The following is a 20,888-nucleotide window of genomic DNA, read 5'->3' on the forward strand; positions in this document are numbered from 1 at the left end:
AATTTTGTCATTTTTCGTTTCATATTCATTGACTTACAGTCCCCCAAAGCCGGATATCAAAGCTGTGAATTTCTGTTTTTCAGCTTTATTTTTATATTTTGTGAAATTTTAAAAATGCATATCTAATTCGTTTGAAGTCGGATTATCATGAGGTTTTTTGAAACGTGTAGTTTAGAGTTTGTACGTGATTTTAGATATAGTTTTGTCATTTTTGGTTTCATAATCATTGACTTATAGTCCCCTAAAGTCAGAATATCAAAGTTATGACTTTTCTATTTTTCATCTTTATTTTTATATTTTGTAAAATTTTAAAAATGCATATCTAATTCGTTTGAAGTCGGATTATTATGAGGTTTTTTACAACATGTAGTTTCGAGTTTGTACATGATTTTATACTATAATTTTATCATTTTTGGTTTAATATTCAATGACTTACAGTCCCCAAAAGTTGGGATATCAAAGTTGAAATTTTTCAAAGTTCAACCACTAAGTAATTACCAAATAATTCCGGATTTCCCAGGTTTTCCGGTTCTAGACCCACTTTACCCGGTTCCACCCGAAACACTTTAATGTTTCCGGGTTTTCCGGTTCTAGACCCACTTTACCCCGTACCTTACCCGGAACCGGTTCCTATATACTGGTCCGGTTTCCGGTCCTACAAAATCTCGTTAACTGGTTCCCGGGTTTCCGGGACCGGGTCTATCGTTTCGGGTTTGGACCTACTCTCATCCCTAGTGGTAACCATTTCCAATGTCTAGCGGGTTGGTGGTGGGTTGGCGGTGAAGCTGACGTGGCACAGAGATGACAACACTTTTTCGGTGGGTTGATGGTGACCACACCCAATAGACTAGTTAAGCTACCGTTTACATGATATCTCTCGATCTCTTTATTTATCTATAGTCTCTACTTAACCTACTTGACCTATTGAAAACTCAAACCCTAAAATTAATATTCAAGAATGTTGACCATTCATCCCCTCGATCTTCAAGAACGCCGGCCACCCACACCCTCAAATCGCCAGCATACAACAACCATCACCACCGAACAAATATAATCAATGCCTACGCAAATTGATTTTTGATTTAGATCGACAGAAAGAAAAGAATAATCAATCAACGATACGAGATTCATAAAGTTGTGAAGAAATTAGAAATTACATAGTAATTTCTCAATTTCGGTTCAAATATATTCATATTGGCGTTTTTAGAATCTAATTTCTTGATTTTCACTATTGATTAACTGCTTTCTCCCTCAAACACAATACTTGTTTCACCTGGTTCAGTTCAACCATTGCTAAATCTGGATTGGTTGGAATCATTTTCAGTTGTACTTGTCTAGACAAATCTCCATATAAAAATAAAAAGGAAGAACAACAAATCTTGTGTGTGTTTTTATTTTATTTTATGGCATCTTAAAATCTTTGCCATCAATTTAAAATCAATTACCCTAATGGCTAAAAAGAATAAATGAAGAGAAGCTTAATAGCAGCAGGCATATCGAGTTGCGTATTGTGAAATGGAAGTTGTGGATTGACAAATTTCCATGTTATTATGAGTTCTTAAAATTTGATATCAAATTTAATTTTAGAGATTATTTTCACAAGTTGGTATTGTCCTTTAAGGTTGGTGGGTGTGGACTCGGCTAGAACTCGGTGAACTAGACGAACACCAGGCCGAGGCCGAGGCATGCGAGCTCGGCTTGGCAACTCGGCGAGGGTTAACCGATGAGAGAGATTTATTTTTTCTTTTTTTTAACCCATTTATTACTTAAACCTATTTTTCAAAAATTACCCTCTTTCCAAAAAATACTCAATTTCAAAAATATAACCGTTTTTTTTTTAATTTCAAATTTTAAACCCTCAATCTTCAACTATAAATACCCTCATCCTTATTCACTCTTCACCCCATTCAAATATCCTTAATTCTATTCTCTTAACTTTCTTATTTTTTCATTCTTTTATACACCTCATCACAAAAAATGACTATTGTTTGGTCGACTGAAGAAAAGATTTTACTCGTTCGTTCATGGATTGATGTAGCAGAAGATCCACACCACAGTGACTACCCTTCGACTACTTTTTGGAGTAGAATCGCCAACATACACAACCGACAAGCCCTTCAACCACAAAGAAAAGATCTACTCTATGCCAAATGGAGAAACGCACACGCACTCGCAACTCGGTTTACCATTGTGTTTCGTAGGGTGATGCATGATGCCGGAAATGGTGAAAACGAAAATACTTTGCTACAGAATGCTCTTTAGGCTTACCATTTGAAACTGGAAAAAATTTCAAGCTTGTTGAGTTTTGGCAAATTGTGAGGCGGAGCCAAATGGCGTCAAATTTGAATCTTGGCTTCTAATTTTTAGTGGGTTGTGTGTTTGAATTTCTAGTGTGATGTTTCTGAATTTCTAGTGTTCTTGTGATATTTTTAATTTCTATGTTTCTTTTCTTGAATTTCTATGTTTTTTTTTTAATTTCTATGTTTTTTAATGGAATTTAAGTTTTTTAAAAAAATAATATGTTTGCAATATTTATTTTCTAAATTAATTAAAGAATATATATATATATATATATATATATATATATATATATATATATATATATATATATATATATATATATATACACATGGAAAGTGTGACAACTCGCGCCTAACAAATGGCAAGTTCTGGCTAAAGTGTGGTAAAAATGACGTGGCGCCTACGTGGACTGTTCCAAGTGTGGCACCACATCCACCAACCTAAAACTTAGGGCATCCATAATGCATTGAACTCTATAGAGTTTAATGGATTGCCACATCATCTTTCTACAATCCATACAACTTTATCATTTTTTTCTTACAATGCATTAAACTCTACAAAGTTCAATAGAATGCTACAAGATGTAATTTATAGTAAATATTTAAGAATTAAAAATTTTCCTTTTTCCCATTGAAGAGTTCAATGGTCATTGAACTCCAAATCCATTAAATGTCAAGGTGGCATCTCTTAATGGTAGAGTTTCATCCATTAAATGACACATAGACTTGTCACCTCATTCAACTCTCCTATTGAACTCACCATTATGGATGTTTTTAAATTAAACCTCTTCTGTGATATCATCCCTGTGTGATGATGGCATTCAATTCAATTTTAGAGATTGTAACGACCCAAAAATCCAAGGTAAAAAATTCATTTTTATTATAACCAAAAACACTATTGTAACTTGTTTAAGAAATTGAAAAACATTTCAATTAAAACAAAAATCAGAGTCTAATCCCAAAGATCACATATTGCGGAAAACACGGGTGTATGCGTTGCGATCGTCCCGAGCTCTTTCATTTGAAAACTGGAGTACCTGAAACAAAAACCGAAAACTGTAAGCACAAAGCTGACTGAGTTCCACAAATACCACATACCTTACATGTCTAACGATCCATGCAAGTCATACATAACCGTGAGCCATACATATCATTCATATATCATAATCAATAAAGGTGTTATGTGCCGCACATAGTCTTGCCATTATGCCACGAGCCACCTCGTGGTCTTTCTTGCCAGGCCGGGGGCCACAACCCTGGGTCTTCCAGACAAATGCCAGGAACCACCTCCAAGTCTTCCATGCAAGTATCACAAAGACAACTAGCATACAGTCTACATCTACTTAACTAATTATTGCCAGAGTTCAGACTCTGGTCTTTCATACAGTGTGCCATGAGTCGCCTCCTGGTCTTTCATACATAATGCCAAGGGCTAACCCCCGGGTCTTCCTACAATACGTAAACCGAATGGGCCGGCATTGGTGCCTTCGACCCATAGAACAATGAGCAGACTCACCTCGAATGCTGAAGCTCATTGCAAGCCCTAGTTGCTGCCCTGACGACTTCCTAAGCCAGCGATACCAAAACAAAATCCATTTAGCAACTGAATTCCAATCCATGATCAATAATCCAAACTTGGGGTAAAATAACCATTTTACCCCTGGCCCATCAAGACTCACAACCAAGGCCCAAGCCTAAAACCAACAAGGCCCAAAACTATAAGATCCATAAAAGCCCATTAATGGCCCAATTTTCCAAATTGGGCCCAACCCCATATGGGCCATACCCAAAAGCCTAACATTTCTTGGTCCAATAATAATTCTCTGATGGCCCAAAGGTCTAAGCCCATTGGGCCCTCTAAAGTCCAAAACTATTTGGCCCATCAAGGCCCAATACAAAATATTGGCCCAACTAGACATGTCCAAACAGAAGCCCAAGACTCTAAGATTCCCCTGATCAAAAGCCCAACATACAAATTCCAAACCCATGCCCAAAGCCCAAGCATGAAACAAACCCATAAGCCCACTGATGCGCGTACGCAGGGTGTACCCCCTTAGGTACGCCCAACGTACTCGAAGACAAAGATCAGGAGCCTCAGATCAGTACGTGGGGCGTACAAGAACTTACGCGGGGCGTACCCGTAGATCCTCCAAACTCCTTTTGTGACTTAACCAATTAAGAACTTTGCGTCTAAACTTCAAGAAACCTAAAAATAAAACTCTTAATGCATAAAGTCGGCACCTTTATGCATTTGCATGACTCAAAGGGACCCAATGACCATCTTAACCCAATAATACCCATCTTAATCCATCTAGAACATGCATTAATGGTTTCTAACCTTAAAGATGGCAACTTTTTGGACTTAAAACCTCATAAATGCTAAGAGTAGCAACTCAAAGCTCCTGGAGTGGTGTCCAACCACTAGATCTCACTCATGAGGTCAAAATGAGACCAAAAACCTACATAATCATATATATTAACTTCTGATGATCAAGTTAAGAACTTTTTACCCTCTAAGATTTGAAAATGTAGCAAAGAGTCCAGATCCACAAGCCTTTCCTTGATTCACCACCTTGCACAAAGCTTCCACACTTTAAATACACACTAAAACCCACCAAGGATGCACATAAGAAAACTCACAACACTCTAGGATAAAGCTACAGCTCGCAATTAGGGTTTAAGACAATGAAGGATGAAAAGGAGGCTCACACCTAGAACTTAAGGTGTTTAAATAGTGAGCAAACCCTAAAAATTAGGGTTTTGGGACTCAGCACATTACGTTGGGCGTAATTTCTTTACGTTGGACGTACATCTTGATCAGCCGCACATCACTAATCCAACCTTACGATGGGCATACCCAGCCAAACACAAGCATGCATCCTTGCATTCATGGGACTACCTTGCCAATAATTTCCATTAGGGACCAAAATTGCCAATAACTTCAAAATACCATAACTTCCTCATTCTAGGTCCGTTTCCAACGAACCTTATATCCACGAAAAGGTGGCAAGAAGCCCTACGCTCCTAATAACACCCCCAAGACTTAAAACCTCCCAAGAAAAACCCAAAATCTATAAAAGACCGAGATATCAAATTACGATTATACCCTTGGCTTCCGAAGACACGGTCGAATACTTGGATCACTCATACCATGACACCCACATCCTAAATGGGCCAAAAACTTCCTTTCCCGAAGCCCTAAGCCTCATGACAACTGATGACTGGGCCGCAACTCCTTACTAGGTGTAAGACTCATGTATTACATGAGTTAATTAAAAAAAATTATATATATAAAGGTATAAATATTTAAGAACTTTGGTTTTATAAAAAAATAAGAAAAATAATGAAGTATTAAAATTGATTTTTTTTATCTTTTGAATTTAAATAATTAAACAAAATAAACTAATGAGCTTTAATTTAGAATTTTGAAATAAGAAGATAAGTTAATTAATGAAATTGATATTTATTTATTACTGCATTTATTATAATTATTACATTAAAGTGTTATGTGAAATTTATTAAAATAGAAAAACCCATAATGACATTTGACAAATTAAATGAGAGTGTGACATGTGGCAAAAACACCTTCATTTATTAGAGTAGATACAACTTAAGGAGAAGGATTGAGTTTTTATATTGCTCTAGATATCCTTTTTTTTTAGTTTTTACTTTTTAGGAATATTCGAGAATCACGTATTTGTATTTCTTTTCTTCTTACTTGATTTACAATAGTACACGAATACCTGTGTTTTGCGCAGAATACAATAGTACATTTGAAATATTTATAAATATATATTTTCTAAATATATCAATGATGTTGTTGTTAGCTGTTATATAATAAATCTTATAATAAGTTGGTATAAACATTGTTTGTTTTGAATTATATGATAATGTAGACATCTTTTAAATATAATCTTAATTGTCTCAATGACCTCTACCAACAGGTTACTCATGAATAAAATTAAATATAATATATGGTTTAATAATATTTATAGTTGTTGTTATGATTAATTAATTTTAAAAAGTTTATTTGCTTAAGATTTTAATTTCTATCATTGTAATTATTTAAAACATCAAACATTGTTTTTATTTTTAAAGGTAATAATATAATTTTTGTATATAATGTTACTTTTAACTATTGTTGTTGTAAGTTATTTAAAATAACGTATTTGGAAACTCTTGATTATTTAATTTGGTTTCTGAAATTTAACTTTTTTAAAATTTATTTGATGAATATTGTTAATTTCTTTGATTGTAATTATTTAAAACAACAAACATTGTTTTTGTTTTTAAAGATAACATTATAATTTCTTATATAATATTACTTTTAACTATTATTATATGTTATGTTTAAGCTACTTATTTGAAAATTCTTATTGATTATAAAAAATAGTTTTATGGGGTTTTTTTTTTGTAAATTTAAGATTACAATTTATGTTTAACACTATAATTTATAACTTCTAACTATTTATAAAATTATTTCTCGATTATTTTCAAGTTTAATTGAATTTTTGATTTAATTTAACCGTTTAACATTATATTGAAATTAATAATTTAACTCTTTTGCATAAAATCATAAATTATACAAAAGTTGTGACTTTAAAATGACAATTGCTTACATACGACAACATATTTAAACTAATAAGTTAACTATAATATGTTAAAAAGTTAAAGTCATGATTTTTTTAAATAGAAGTAAAATGTGATATTTTAATATTGTAGTTTAGTTAATTTATGATTACAATTTAGTTTTTATATTAATTTAACATTATTACCCAATTTATAATAATTATTGGAAAGGAATTGAAAATTTATGGAGGTTTCATATGCATGTGGTGCAAGTAAAAATATCTATTTTATAAGTATACTAGGCGAATGTCCGCGCGTTGCGCAGAAACACCAATATAGTTGAAATTTTTACAAATATATGTTTTTTAAGTATAACAATAACGTTGTTGTTAAATTTGATATAATAATGCGTATACCAAACTTATATAATATATTGATTATTTTGAATTATATCAAAATATATACATCTATTATAACTGCATAATCTCAACCATTTGAATGACTTCTACTTGCGAGTTACAAATGAATAAAATTAAATATAATATATGGTTTAATGTTATTTATAGTTGTTGTTATTGTTAATTAATTTTTTAAAATTTATTTGCTTAACGTTTTAATTTCTATCATTATAATTATTTAAAACATCAAACATTATTTTTTGATTTTAAAGGTAACAATATAATCATTTAAATAGAGTTATATTTAACTATTGTTATTGTAATTTATTTTAAGCTACTTATTTGAAAACTTTTAACGATTATAAAAATATCTTTAGGAAATATCTTAGTTAAATTGAGATTATAATTTAGTTTTTGCCTTTAGCACTACAATTTATCACTTTTAACCATTCAAAAAATATTCATTGGGTGTTTTAAATGAAACTGAAATTTATATTTAAGTTAACGCTGTAATGTTATATTTAAATTAACAATTTAAGTATTTTGTCTAAACTGTTCAAAAGTTGTAGCTCTAAACTGATAATGGTTACATACAACAACATATTAAATCTAATAAATTAAGTATAATATGTTAAAAGTTAAAGACATAACTTTATGAGTAGAAGTAATTATATTATTTTAATATTGAAATTTAGTTTATTTATGATTACACTTTAGGTTTGATATTTATTTAACCTTATTAACCAACTTATAATCATTATTAGAAAGACACTACAATTTATCACTTTTAACTATTTACAAAATATTATTTTGGTTGTTTCAGTTGAACTAAAAATTATATTTAAGTTGATCATTAATGTTATATTTAAATTTATAATTTAAGTATTTTATACAAATTGTTCAAAAGTTGTAGTTTAAAATGATAATTGTTTACATCCAACAATATATTAAAACTAATAAATTAAGTATTATGTTAAAGTTAAAAAACATAACTTTATAAGTAGAAGTAAAGATACAATTTTAATATTGAATTTTAGTTTATATATGAATACACTTTAGGTTTGATATTTATTTAATCTTCTTAACCAACTTATAATAATTATTAGAAAGAAATTGAAAAATCATAGGAGTTTCAAATAAATGTGGTAAACGGAAAAATGCATGTGAGTTTCAAATGAATGTGGTGAAAGAAAAAGTGGGTCCTTCATAAGTATACTAGGCGAATGGCCGCGCGTTGCGCAAAAACATCTATATAGTTGAAATCTTTACAAATATATGTTTTTTTAAATTTAACAATAACGTTGTTGTTAAATTTGATATAATAATTCATATACTAAATTGATATAATATGTTGATTATTTTGAATTATATGATAATATATACATCGATTATAACCACATAATCTTAATCGTTTGAATGACTTCTAACCGCGAGTTACTCATGAATAAAATTAAATATAATATATGGTTTAATGTTATTTATAGTTGTTGTTTTTGTTAATTAATTTTTTAAAAATTATTTGCTTAACGTTTTAATTTCTATCATTATAATTATTTAAAACATCAAAAATTGTTTTTCATTTTAAAGGTAACAATATAATCATTTATGTAGGGGTTATTTTTAACTATTGTTATTGTAAGTTATTTTAAGCTACTAATTTGAAAACTTTTAACGATTATAAAAATATCTTTAGGAAATATTTTAGTTAAATTGAGATTAGATTTAGTTTTTGCATTTAACGCTACAATTTATCACTTTTAACTATTCATAAAATATTCTTTGGGTTTTTTAAGTAGAACTGAAATTTATATTTAAGTTGACACTGTAATGTTATATTTAACTTAACAATTAAAGTATTTTATCTAAACTGTTCAAAAGTTGCAGCTTTAAACTGATAATGGTTTACATACAACAACATATTAAATCTAATAAATTAAGTATAATATGTTAAAAGTTAAAGACATAATTTTATAAGTAGAAGTAAATATATTATTTTAATATTGAAATTTAGTTTATTTATGATTACACTTTAGGTTTTATATTTATTTAATCTTATTAACCAACTTAATATCATTATTAGAAAGACACTACAATTTATCACTTTTAACTATTTACAGAATATTATTTGGGTTGTTTAAGCTAAACTGAAATTTATATTTAAGTTGACCATATAATATTTTACTTAAATTAATAATTTAAGTATTTTATACAAATTGTTCTAAAGTTGTAGTTTTAAAATGATAATGGTTTACATCCAACAATATATTAAAAGTAATAAATTAAATATAATATGTTAAAAGTTAAAAAAAACAACTTTATAAGTAGAAGTTAATATATTCTTTTAATATTGAAATTTAGTTTATATATGATTACACTATAGGTTTGATATTTATTTAACCTTATTAACCAACTTATAATCATTATTAGAAGAAATTGAAAAGTCATGGGAGTTTCAAATGAATGTGGTAAAAGGAAAAATACTTGGGAGTTTCAACTGAATGTGGTGAAAGTAAAAATGCTTCCTTTATAAGTATAGACTAGACGAATCACCCACGTTGCGCGGAATAAAATTATACGGTCAAATTTTTGGTAATCATACTTTATTGAAAATATTTATGTCATTTTTATTAACTATAAAATAATAATAATAATAATTACATTTAGTTGATGAAAAATTATAATTAATTTGAATAATAAATAATATAACACTTATTAAAATCAAATCATTTACTGGTCTCTGCTCACGTTTTACATGTGTATAAAATTAGTTGTGGTGACGTAGTAAGACATGTGGAAGATATGATGAATGAATTATTGACCAATATTTAAATTATCACACTACTCCAGGGCATGATCCATAGTCTTATATTTGCATCGAGGGATTATTCGGGCATGGAACCCTCGTTAAGCAAGTTCTCTTTCCAGAAAAAAATAGTTATAGTACTCACTATTTTGATTAACTATTGTTATAATTTATTAAATTTTATTTTTTTTATGATGTTTTAATTTCATCAGGAATAAGAAGTCTCTGCTATCTCCCACTCTCCGCTATCATCAACATAAGAAGTCCATGCTATCTCGCCTAACTAGCTCGCGAATACCATTACATATCACTAAAACTAGATAATTTTTCGAATGAGAGATCCTACCCTACAACTGTTGGACTCAAAAAAGAGCTGCGAAATAGAGCTAGACCTAACCTTCTAAAATTATTTAGTCCTCGCAATATATAACTTAACATATTCGTTTACTAGTTAGTAAAAGATAACTAAGAATCCTAAAAGCACAAAGTAAGCAGTATTCGAGCATACAGGAAACATAATCAAGCATATCCTAATCAGGCCATCATATCACTGAATAATCTGTACAAGCATGCAGTTCATAAAGTTGATACACATATAACAAGCACATAAGGCATCCTTCCTAGATCCTTAGTCCTAATCTAGCATGCAGTTCTCATAAACATATCATAACATAAACTTGTATGGGTAATTTGGGGGTACTTACTTGAGCTCGGCTGATTGCATGCACCACACCCTTTTCTCTTTTCAAATTTCTTTTTTCTTTAAAAATGCTTTTCAAAATTCTTTTTATAAAAATGATTTTCTTTGAAAATTTTCATACCAAGTCCTCAGTTTGAGTCCAGACACACCCGAGAGTGTGCCCAAACCCCTCAAACCAAGGCTCTGATACCAACTTGAAACATCCCAAAAATACGGTCCAAAAATTTTGTTTTAAAAATCATTTAAGAGAATCATAATTCATCAAACTTCATAATAAAATCATAAGTTATGTGTCTCAATCATCATAATAAAATACTGTATCAAAATCATGTCTCAAAATATCAGAGTCTAAACGTCCCAGTCTGAAAGTTGTGGTGTGTGCCATGCAGTCATCCCAAGCTCTTCCCCTTACTAGCGGAAGTACCTGAAACCAAAACTGAAAACTGTAAGCATGAAGATTAGTGAATCTCCCCAACTACCACATACCATACACATAATCATATAATAACATACATTGGGCCTTGACCGCTACATCGGGCCCCTCCCGGCATCGAACCAAAGTCCGTCATCGGCCCCGCCGGCATCGGGCCCCGCCCGGCATCGGACCTAAGTCCGGTATACATATATCAAATCAACAAGCATATAACATAAAAACATAACATAAAGATATAAACATTCCTTGGGCTTGCCCCGGCATCAGACCGAAGCCTGATACACATAAACATAACATACAAGCTAAACATTCCTCGGGATTGCCCCGGCATCAGACCGAAGTCCGGAACACATAAACAAACACATGCAAGAATCACGAAGACATCATGCATACAAACATTTCTCGGGCTTGCCCCGGCATCGGACCGAAGTCCGGAAACATATAACTACATCGGGATAACCCCGGCATTGCTAACATCCATAAATGGGTCGGCCTTTGTGCCTTAGACCCGTTCATACATGAAGAGGACTCACCTCACAAAGCTGACTGCTGAAATCTCGAGTGAGGAATCTCTGACGGCTGCTCCAACGACTCCCCGGCTATTATTAACACAATATCACTTAGTCAAAATCTAATAATCCTCCTTAGGGTAAATGACCATTTTACCCCTGGTCAAAGGCAACGTGTTGGTCAAAGTCAAAGTCAACCATCCGAGTTGACTCAACTCATCGAGTCATCCCCCTGACTCGCCGAGTCCTATAAATCTAGAAATTCTGAAATCGCGATCCACCTCGTCGAGTCCCTTAGCAGACTCGTCGAGTTCTACCTTGTACAAAATCGGGACAGAATGTCATCAACTCGTCGAGTCCCTCTCTGGACTCGCCGAGTTCCTTAATCTGTTTGGGTCAACTTAAAGGATAATCCCCTACTCTTCAGATCCAAACTCCATACTCTATCTACATATTGGAAATGCCTTTTTAAGGGTAAAGTTTCCAACTTTACCCGTTAGTAATCCTTCTAAATGGGTTTAGCTAAAAACCCGAGTTCTTTAGGACATAGATCTTTATCCAAAAGCCTTATTACCCCATACCAAAGCATGAAAACCCAGATCTAGGTCCTAGACACCAAAAGAACACGTAAAGCCTCAAACTTTCATTCCATGCATGGCCTTTTGGGGATCAAAAGGCCATAACAACACCTTAGAGCTTGCATGGGGGCTTCAATGGCATAAAGTTTGCACCTTTATGCCTTAACAACCCTTAATGATCCCAGATCTGAAAGGATCCTTGCTTAGGACGTCCAAATCCCAAGGGTCAAGCTTCTTGAACCAAAACCCTGAAAAAGTGGAAAATAAGGAGATCTAATGAACAAATGATCAAGTTAGAGACTTGATTACCAGAAAGTGAAGGGAATGAGATGTTGCTCCTGGATCTACAATCTTCTCTTGGAGTCCTGTAGCTTCTTCTTCTTCTACAAGCTTCAAATCACATAAGAACACTTAAAAATTGCTCACACACTCACACAAAGCTCTAGGGTTTCGTGGATTAGGGATTGGGACTTGGAGGCTGGAAATGAGGCCAAAAGATGGGGATTAAGATGCCTAAATAGGGTGCAAAACCACGGAATTAGGGTTTCACTCTGGCAGACCTACTCGCCGAGTCGAGGGATCTCGACTCGTCGAGTAGATAGCTTAAAAACCGCGCCCAAACTCGTGTCTACTCGACGAGTCTGGGGCTCCCAACTCGTCGAGTAGCTCTATTAAAATGAATAAATTATAAATAAATGTATACAAGAAACCAGGAGTTACAATTCTCCCCCCACTTGACTTAGACTTCGTCCTCGAAGTTTGCTACGTCTAGAAACAACTTCAGGTAGTGCTCCCTCATCTCCTCCTCGGGCTCCCTAGTCCACTCAGAACCCTTATGGTGCTGCCACTGCACCTTCACTAGCTGAACAACCTTGTTCCTCAAGGTTTTCGTCTTGCGATCCAGAATCTCCACCGGACTCTCAATATAGTTCTGGCTGTCGTCAACCTGAATATCCTCTAAGGGCACAATCGTTGAATCATCCGCTAAGCACTTCCGCAACTGGGAAACATGGAAAGTGTTGTGGATCTGGCTGAGCTCTGCTGGAAGATCCCGTCGATACGCCACCTTGCCCACCCAAGCTATAACCCTGAAAGGGCCGATATACCTGGGGCCAAGCTTACCCCGTTTCCGGAACCGGATGACACCCTTCCAATGTGACACCTTCAGGAGGACCATGTTGCCCACCTGAAACTCCAAGTCTGAACGCCGCTTGTCGGCATAGCTCCTCTGCCGACTCTGAGCAGTCTGGAGCCTGCTCGGGACCTGCTGGATCCGCTCTGTAGTCATGAGTACTACCTCAGTACTCCCCATGGTTCTCTGACTAACCTTGCCCCAACACATTGGGGTCCTATACTTCCTCCCGTAGAGAATCTCGAAGGGAGGTCAGTCTATGCTGGCGTGGTAACTGTTGTTATACGAAAATTCCTCTAACGGAAGATACGTATCCCAACTGCCACCGAAATCCAAAACACATGCGTGTAGCATGTCCTCGAGAGTCTATATCGCCCTCTCGCTCTGCCCGTCCGTCTGAGGGTGGAAAGCGGTGTTGAAGTGGAGACAAGGACCCATCTCGTCGTGAAACCGCTTCCAAAATATGGAAGTGAAACGGACATCTCGGTCTGACACCACCAAGACAAACACTCCATGTCGTGCCACTATCTCATGCACGTATATCTCGGCCAGCTTCTCGGCCGATATGCTCTCCTAGATCGGGATAAAATGAGCACTCTTGGTCAACCAATCCATGATGAACCATATCGAATCTACTCCATGTGCGGTCCTGGGAAGCTTTGTAATGAAATTCATAGTGATATCTTCCCATTTACACACGGGAATGTCCAGCGGCTACATCTTGCCATGGGGGCGCTGATGTTCGGCCTTGACCTTCCTGCAGGTCAAGCACCGCTCCATGTACCATGCTACGACCCGCTTCATGTAGGGCCACCATTAACCAGGGCGAAGATCCATATACATCTTCGTCGCCCAGGATGGATGAAGAACCTCGACTTATGGGCTTCATCCATCAGAACCTGTCGTACTCCGCCCCAGTACGGAACCCAAATCCTCCCATGCAGGGTCAGCAATCCACGACTGTCATAATCAAATGAGGCCACCTGGCCTATTATATGCTCGCACTTCCGACGCTCCTCCTTCATGCCCTCTACCTACGCCTCTCTCATTTACTCCAGCAATGGATTAATCACTGTCATCCTCAGACAGATGTCTCTAATAGGGGCCGCTACCGCCTTGCGACTCAGGGCGTCGGCCACCACATTGGCCTTGCACGGGTGGTAAACAGATCTCACAGTCATAGTCCTTCACCACATCTAACCACCGACGCTGCCTCATGTTCAGATTCGGCTGATCCATGAGGTACCTCAAACTCTTGTAGTCCGTATAAATGGTACAACGGACCCCATAGAGGTAATGCCGCCAAATATTGAGGGCGAACACCACAGTCCCCGGCTCTAAATCATGCGTTGGATAGTTAGCCTCGTGAGGCTTCAACTTCCTCGAAGCGTAAGCGATCACATGACCCCGCTGCATCAACACCATACCCATGCCTGTAATCGAAGCTTCACAGTAAACCACAAAGTCATCAACGCCCTCCGAAAAAGTCAGGATCGGTGCCTCGCACAACCGCTGTCTGAGAGTCTCGAAAGCTGCCTGCTGCTCAGGCCCCCAGCCGAAGATCACCGACTTCTTGGTCAGTCGGGTCAAAGGAACAACGATCTTGGAGAAGTCCTGAATAAATCTCCGGTAATAACCCGCTAGACCAAGGAAACTTTGAATCTCAGTTGGAGACCTCAGAATCTCCCACTGCATCACGGCCTCTATCTCTATTGGATCGACCACAATACCGTTCTGGTTGACAAGGTGCCCAAGAAACTGCACCTCACGCAACCAGAACTCACACTTTGAGAACTTTGAAAAAATTCTCTCCCTCCTCAACGTCTCCAGCACCCCCCTCAGGTGCTCCTCATGTTGCTCCTAAGTCTTGGAATAGACCAAGATATCATCAATGAAGAATATCACAGACCAATCCAGCATCGGTCTGCACACACTGTTCATGAGGCCCATGAACGCGGCTGGAGCATTGGTCAGCCAAAACGGCATCACCACAAACTCATAATGACCATAGTGAGTCCTAAAGGCTGTCTTCTCCACATCCTCATCCCTGAGTCGCATCTGGTGATAACCTGATCACAGATCAATCTTGGAGAACCAAGATGCACCCTGTAGCTGGTCAAACAAATCATCGATCCTTGGCAGGGAATAACGGTTCTTCACTGTTACCTTATTCAGTTCCCGTTAGTCTATAAACATATGATGTGACCCATCCTTTTTCTCCACAAACAGGATCGGGGCTCCCTATGGAAAACTGTTCAGCCTGATAAATCCCTTGTCTAGCCGCTCCTGCAGCTGCGTAGACAAATCCTGCATCTCGGGAGGAGCCAACTGATATGGTGCCTTGGCTATCGGAGCTGCACCAGGGACTAGGTCAATCCTAAACTCAACCTGTCTCTTCGGAGGTATCCCAGGTAAATCCTCCGGGAATACGTCTGAGTACTCTCGCACTACCGGTACATCATCGACTGTAGCCTTACCCTTATCTCGGGTATCCATGACATAGGTGTTGGATTAGTGTCTAAGTCCATAACTATATTTGGTATGTATTTGACCCGATTGGCATGGTCCATTTGGGTTGCATGGCATCATGCATTTGGATAGACTAAAATGAGAGAAATAACACTTAAGGTTTATTAATATATTATAAGTTCTAATATATTAATAAGATTATTTAATTAGTATTGATCAAGAATTAATTTGGAATTAATTAAGTGATCAAAAGGAGACTAATTAAATATATGGGTTGATTGTGTAAATCATCCATACTTGTATAGTGGGCTAATGCTCCATGGATTATCAAGTTGGGCTAAAACTCATAGGATGCTCCATGGATGCTCCATGGTGTTTTTTACCCATGGATCATGGAAATGAAAGGCCATGACAATTAGGGTTTACATGGTGTAACCCTAATTGTGACAAACTATATAAGCATCTTATTCTTGTCAAAATCGGCCACCATGAGAGGACTATGTATGTATGGTGAGGGCTAGCCGATTTCATGAAGGTGTTCATTTCTCTCTAAGTTATTCCAAGTGTATTTGATGTTGTGTGAACCATTTGAGGTGTCACACTTGGGGCACTCGGCTCTTAAGCATCAAGGAATCAAGCTACATAAAAAGGTATGTCTTCAAACTTGTTTTTATTACCCAAGTATCAAAGATTGTATGCTAGATAGGGTAATACCTTGGAATATTCATATTTGCATGTATAATAGAGAAAACATAGATCCAAGGTATTTAGAGTTGCATGTACACTTAGGAGTGTTATAATGCTCAAAACCCTTCAGTGGTATCAGAGCCTAGGATTGTTTTCTTGTTATACTTGCTAAAATTGCTGAAAAATCAAAGTTTTTGCTGCCTGAACAGCAGACTCGCCGAGTCCATAAAGGGACTCGTCGAGTCCAAGGCAAAACTCATTCAACTCGCCGAGTTGGTTCGTGCACTCGACGAGTTGGACCCCCAGACAACATATCTTCGATTTTTTTGGCTGGAATTGGACTAGGAACATTACCCTAAGTTGTTTTTGAACTTATAAACTTGTTTTTGATGTGGTAATGTTCATGCTAATCCAATTTGAAAGATAATTGTCAATAGATTCATGTTTTGTATTAGTTTAAAAGTTATGCTAATTACATGAAAAAGTTTGATGTGAATTATCTTTGTTCATATGAGTTGCTTAGATTAATAGAAAAGTTAATTGATTATGTTGTTTTCAATCCATTTTAATCTAAGAGTTGATTCTAAAATGTGTTTTTGTAACTTGTCCTCAAGTTACATGAAAAGTCACATTTAAGAATCATAAAACTCATAAATATTTCATAAGTTATGAATAAAGGAAAAGTTACATTCTTTTAATAGTTTAAATTCTTCCATAACTTGTCATCAAGTTATGGAACTTGAAGAGTTTTTGTACTAAAACTACTTTAAACACATAAGTTATGGAATTGAATAGTTTCAAAACTTGCCCTCAAGTTTTGGAATTTATAAAGTTTCCCTCATGAATACTTTAATTCCAAGTTAAGCCCTTAGAATTTTAAAAGTTAAAATTCAACCCTTATACTTTATAATATTATAAGTTAATAATATTTATATATATGTATAAGAGTAAAGTCGTTTTACCATTAGTAGGCCTCATTCACGAAGCCGGTCTATAAGGGGGGGTATAAGGTTACTGCCTATAAAATGGCAGTTTAATGGGTGTCCACTCTCACCCACCGCTTCCTTGACCGGTGGAGGGTCGTTAGCCGAACAGGTAGGACAAGGACTATAATTCTCCCTTCATTATAAGTATAATGATAAATACTAAGTAACTAAACACTTATAAATTCCCAATCTTAGTTACTTAGGAAAAGGTGAATAAGGTGCTAATCCATGAAATTACACTTTGCACTTTGTTTAAGTCGGTTAGTGGAGCGCGTGTGGTTAACCGGCACACTAGCTTGATTTAACAAGGTAGGCAAAGGGGTTCTTAAAGTTTATCATAGGCCGGTGGAGCGTGAGTGGTTAACCGGCACATCGGTTGTGTGATAAACATTTAAGCGTACCAAGTAATTTGCATGGTTACTTCACACCTTGTTTTGTGATCCTCGGCATCCCAGTCACAAAACCTGAAGGGCACACTCGAGATTAAAACATGCCATTGAAAAGTCCAATGAATCTCAAAAGATCTAGGAATTTCAAATCCAATTAAAACCTATTATTTCTATTTCGTTTTTCATGGTGGAAATTGGCGAATCGTCATTCGTCTACCTTCAAATATTTTATAGCCTGGATTACGGCATCCCTCTTCCAAGTTATAAAATATTGTGTTGGGTCCTAGCCTTAATATTTCATATTGGGTGTTATATTAAGGACTTTAAATCAACTATCTTGAATTTCTCCCAAAAGATGTCTAGTTCAGACATCTATGATCTTCCCAAATCTCTTGGAACTTCACTTCCTCCAACTCCTCCAATTATTCTCCCTAACCCACAAGTTCAAGGTCACTCAATCCCTATTGGCAAGCAAAGTCTATGTGTGCTCACATCTTGGAGATGAAGTCACATATTGACAAGTCGGGAGAGTTGGGCATCAAAGTCTTAAGAAAGTTGGATGTTCAACCACTTTCTAAGTCACATAGTGAGTTCCTTTGGGACTACTATGAAAAAGACTATGACATGACCCTTAATGATCTTATCTATTTGCTAGGTGCTGTTGAATCAACAATGATTTGGAGCACTGGTAAAGCAAATTTGATTAAGAAGATCAACTTCCCAAACCTTAAATGGACATTGACAATGGTAACATTGGATATCCAGAAAAGCTTTCTCTTCCCAATGGAAAGGGATCGGCCATAGTCAACTCGGTTGACCAAATGGTAAAGAGAAAGTCTAAGTCTGTGATAGTCCTGTGTACCATTTCCATAGAGTCCATATGTTTATATTGCCAAAGGAAGGGGCATTGGTTACAAAACTGCCTATTTACCTGAAGGATCATACGGTTGATCAAGTCAAGATGTTTGATTCTACTTTAGGTGAAGTTCACTATCTAACTTTGTTAAGTTTCTATTCTGAGATTCTCATTACATGATGTGTCTGGGTCACATGTTGTTGTTTTAAGAATCAAAGAAAAGTGAAGAAACTTAAAGGAAGTATATGTTGATTCTGATCGCGAAGATGGATTTCGATCGCATGGTTCGGTGATCAGAATTTTTGAGCTGTTGCTTAGGAGTTATGATATAGTGCTTAGGAATAGATAACAACAAGTTTTCATATGTATTTGCACTGTAAGGTTTTTCCGCAAAGTTTTGAAATAAAATAAAAAGGTTTTAATTTTATATTTATTTTAAATATCCTTACAGTGGCATTTGTGAAAAATGGTTGTTTATATGATTCCATTGATAGCAATATTGGAAAAATGGAATTTGATTTTGTCGTTTGTCGTAGTGTCATAATTTACCAAATAAGGAAAAATTCTCATCAACCAAGTTTCAGTTGGATAGAAACTTGGAAATCATGCAAGTTGTATAGTATGATGAATGAGAATTTTCATCTTTGGAAAATTAAGATTAATTCCTTGTTCACATGTATATGTGAGTCAAGTGAAGGACTAAGGGATCGAGTACACATTCTGGTGCACTGATCAAGTCCACCACAAAAGATCGATAAGACTATTCGTCATGATTTACTAAAGTTTAGTAAATATGGTTATACTTACTAGTTTAAGTATAATTCTGAAACATTGGAAAAGTTTCTATGTATGGCAGAACGAATGAGAAGAATCAAATTAGGCAGAAGGATAAAAGTTTCTCAAATCTGAAAAGATGGGAGAGTACTTTAGTATCATGTTTTGTGATCATCTTAATGATTTAGAAATCATGTCACAATTAGTCCTCTAAGGACATCTTAGTGCATTCTTATAACTAAGAAGAGGAATCTTGAATTGTTGGAATGGTTAAATCAAGAAGATGACTCATACTTCGTTCCAAAACAAGTCTTAGAGTCATACTCCAAGACTGTAAGTTGAGTGACATATCTTAAAGAAAGGTTTATAACACTTGTCAAATGTAAGAGTACAAATGTCCTACTCTTGTACATTTGAAATTGGTAAGTTGTGATGTTTTGGATAAAACAAAGACCAACTAAGGCCAATTGTGTGAAGTGTTTGTCTTGATAAAGAATCCGCACTATCTCTTGAATATTTGGCAAGAGAGACTTATATGTCAAGAGGACAGTGGGAGTTATAAAGATCTTGAAAAACCTTCAAGATCAAATAAAGAGTAAAAACCTGTAGTTCATCACTAGCACACGACTTGAGGTTTATAACCTATCGTGTTGACATATTCCTACTTCTGTGCCCATTCCAGTGAAAGTTGGCTTTGCATATGAGTTCTGAGAGTTCTCAATTGGTTGCATAACAACTTGGAAGCAATGACAGGCCCTTGTGCTGCCAGGTGGCAAGAAAGTAAGATTGAGTTCAGTCCATATGAGTTTGGATAAGAACACTTACACCATAAACAATCTAAGTGTCATAAGGTTTCTCTTCGATTCATGAAAATGATGGTGAGGAAACGCTTTCACTAAGTAGATTTTAGGTAGATAGCAAGTGTGATATTTGCATTCTCAAAGTCGTTAGAGGAGCGTGTGTGGTTAACCGGCACACTAACATGGACTTGTGAGGAATGGCAAAGGTCTGAACAATTGAGACTATGATTACGACATCCTTTTTGATAGTTCTGAAATTGTTTAGACACACATGTGTGCTATCTAAGGAAAGGTGTATGATCCTGATAAAGTTTTATCAAAGCATCTCGTATCAGAAATTTGAACTTTGGTAAGAAAGTCAATACAATATTGATTTCTAGAAGTGCAGCTGATTTCTGAGTATATGTCAAAGCTAGTGGGAGCATAAGTGTTATGCCAATAATTCTCATGTTAGTGGGAGCATGATAATTATGATTAGTATTGTAAGACAGCAATGTTAATTATA

This window comes from Lactuca virosa, chromosome 4, assembly GCF_052849685.1.
Source record: "Lactuca virosa cultivar CGN04683 chromosome 4, Lactuca_virosa_CGN04683_v6, whole genome shotgun sequence".
Classification (NCBI taxonomy): domain Eukaryota; kingdom Viridiplantae; phylum Streptophyta; class Magnoliopsida; order Asterales; family Asteraceae; genus Lactuca; species Lactuca virosa.